Source organism: Micropterus dolomieu, linkage group LG02 (genome assembly GCF_021292245.1).
Source record: "Micropterus dolomieu isolate WLL.071019.BEF.003 ecotype Adirondacks linkage group LG02, ASM2129224v1, whole genome shotgun sequence".
In the NCBI taxonomy this organism is placed as follows: domain Eukaryota; kingdom Metazoa; phylum Chordata; class Actinopteri; order Centrarchiformes; family Centrarchidae; genus Micropterus; species Micropterus dolomieu.
In genome coordinates, this window is record NC_060151.1 from 32,350,357 (window position 1) to 32,353,659 (window position 3,303).

The following is a 3,303-nucleotide window of genomic DNA, read 5'->3' on the forward strand; positions in this document are numbered from 1 at the left end:
TTAATTTTATCTTTAATGCTCTTGGGATGTAACCCTTCCAATTTTTAATTTTATCTTTAATGCTCTTGGGATGTAACCCTTCCAATTTTTAATTTTATCTTTAATGCTCTTGGGATGTAACCCTTCCAATTTTTAATTTCATCTTTAATGCTCTTGGGATGTAACCCTCCAGAATTTTTTATTTTATCTTTAATGCTCTTGGGATGTAACCCTCCAGAATTTTTAATTTTATCTTTAATGCTCTTGGGATGTAACCCTTCCAATTTTTAATTTCATCTTTAATGCTCTTGGGATGTAACCCTTCCAATTTTTAATTTTATCTTTAATGCTCTTGGGATGTAACCCTTCCAATTTTTAATTTTATCTTTAATGCTCTTGGGATGTAACCCTTCCAATTTTTAATTATATATTTAATGCTCTTGGGATGTAACCCTTCAGAATTTTTAATTTTATCTTTAATGCTCATTGGAAACAATCAGATCTACCGTCCTCATTCTGTCTGCCTTCTCCAGGTCACAGGGAGAAATTTCCAGAACATGTCCACCTTCTGTTGTTACTTTGCGACTCTTCAGGTGGTGTTTCAATTCTTCAAATTCATCATCTTTCAGCTTCTTCAGAGTTTTTAGGAGAACCTCTGAAAATGAGTCCATCACTGCCTTCTGTTGAATAATAGAGACAGATTCTAAATTAGTTTCTGATCCACCTGAGCAGAAGGTATGTTAAGATGCTTTCTTTATCTTGCTGTGTCGCTGTGTTAATTTGTCAGGGCGTTCCTTAACTGGAATGGATTCCACATACAATAGTTCCGATGCCCATGACCGTACCTAAGTATTGTAATTAATCTGTCGGCTCTGCAGCCCAGCAGCACAGGAATGGCTATCTGATTAGTAGGCAGTATTCATAAGCTGCAATCACCTCCTCTGGGCTCCTCAAATCGACTATTTCACTCATACCCCTGACTACAACCCACGGTAATCTGTGGCGTGGGTTGTGTGGGTGCTGCTGGTGGATAGTCCCACATTCGACAAGCCATAATGCACCAATCACAGTAGAGTTTTCTGTGATGATTTCTGTCAGGTGAGTGAACAGAGTTTAAAAAGTTGTTTTCAATGTGTCAGATTTACAGGATTTTAAAGAGCTTTGTCAGTATCAAGGACCATGCCGAGTGTTGGAGGTCATGGAATTTATATTCCTGGTGAGGGGCTGAGCAAATAATTGAGTTACAATGAACCGTTGTCTTTGAAGAATTTATTTTACAAAAGAGAATAAACAGAGAAGTACTAAAACACAAATCAGCTGGACCAGAGGTTCTGTCTCCTAAGACGGTCCCTAACCTCTGGCCCCGAGCAAAGGGATGCATCATCGTTTACACAGTCTAGGTTTCTATGTTTTGGGGAACAGAGATCATCTCTGAGCCTTGAATGAACATTCCTGAAGAGGAGAGGAACAACAAGAGAGGAAAACAGCAAAACAATCTCACAGCTCTGACCTAAAGTAAATGTGGATGGACTAACATAAGAAGTATAGGAGAGGAAAGGCTGAGGATAAAACACAAAGCCCTACATAAGACATAACAAGAATAATAATAATAATAATATTAAAATATCATACATAAAATATTAAATGTAAGGGGACACTATTTTCTGCCTTAACATCGGATACCTGGGGCCGTATTACAGAAACTTCCTAACCAGCAGATCCTAACTTGGTAACCATGGTAATAAGGGTTAGGAACTGATTTAGGCCATTACAGATTAACAGTTCCTGAGTCAGTGTTCCTTTCCTAACTTTAGATAAGAAAAGTGTTTTACAGAAGCAGGGTGAATTCAGGTTGAGTGGGACACTTAACCTTATTGGTACTATACAGGGTTACTTTTGTAAGCCAATCACAACGATTGTTATTGTGTTGTTGTTGAATGAAGGTCCCGTAGTTATTTTTCATATTGCTTGACTCCTGGGACCTCATGGAAAACCACCCGGCAAGTTTAAATCTATATAAAATCATAAGGATGATTAAACAATAGGCCCACATTTTTTGCTTTTAAATGTAGCTATTTATACTGTATGTAGATTAGAGATTAATTACAATAAGGATGTAACTGGATCAAATATTTATGAAAATTAGATTCACAGCCCTGACAAGGCATTTCAGGTTGAATGGGACACTTTTAATGCTACACCTCTGAGTCAGCTGACGTTCAATGATAGTTGTTGTTTCTGCTCCATTTTCAGTTTGTTTCATTAAAAAAATGACTTTTAAAAGCTCAGCAAGAAAAGTGATAACAGATGTTGGATTGAGTATTTAGGATTTCCTAAATAAGACAGGATGAAGTAAGATAAGATAGGATTCCTAAAGTTCGTTAGGATTTCATATCTTAGACTCTTCCAGTCTTAACTTAAGACTTAAGATAGGAACTTTCTGTGATGCGGCCCCAGGTTTTCACTTCCAGAGTCCTCCACTAGTTTCACATCATAGCTGCACACAAGGTGAAGGAGCACAAACGCAGTAAATTATGTATATAATAAATTGTTTGTTAAACTCTTAAATTTCTTTGTGAATTCTTTGTGTACTTTTGGTCAGGGCTGTTTAGTTGTAGTGTGCTATTGCAACCACCTCCAAGTCTAATTTTAATGTGCGTGCAGCACAAAATAATAATGTTGGTGTGCTGTTGTTTTTAGATTTCCAAACGTAACTTTTAGATTGCAAATTAAACGGCTCGACAAACTTCACGATTTATGCAGAATGCACACGAAGCACGTCACTTAAAACACTTGTTATACCGGCAGCTTTAGACCACCTTTTAATGCGTCGTCTCTCCCAGCGTCCCACTCAGGGTCATTTTCCAGGACATTTTCAGCGATGGTCTAGCTGGTATGACAGACAGGGATCACGTCATACACTGATATGTTCCTCTCTGTGGAAGTCTGAGGCTCTAACCTTTCTTATTGCCATTGTTGGTTTGTTAGTTTCTTTTGGTCCTGAGCTCAGGTGCAGTGTCACAAAAACCTCTTTCAGACATGTTGCTCTCTGCACTGTCACAACGTCACGCTTTATTTAAACATCACAATGAATTTGGCGTATTACTATGTAAGTGTAATACGGTCCAAACTAGGACTACTTAATGGGTGTGCAAATAATAAGTTTAATTAATAATTCATTAATTAATTCAAAAGTTAATTGGTGTTTTAAAGAATGCATCACAGGAAGAGGACATTAAAACGAGCTGTGGGATAAATCAGTTCATCACACTATCTCATACCATATCAAACCATTAAATTCCAGGACAGTTTACTTTTTCTGTC

The 3,303-nt window shown here is 37.4% G+C and overlaps 1 long non-coding RNA gene across 1 annotated transcript in view; it reads right to left on the reverse strand.

The window, feature by feature from the left end:
• Positions 1 to 3: 3 nt before the first annotated feature.
• Positions 4 to 3,303, reverse strand: part of LOC123965206 — a 5,543-nt gene continuing 2,243 nt past the window's right edge. Inside the window, exon 2 of the long non-coding RNA XR_006823647.1 lies at positions 4 to 659. This is a non-coding gene — a long non-coding RNA (uncharacterized LOC123965206). The remainder of the gene's footprint in view (positions 660 to 3,303) is intronic.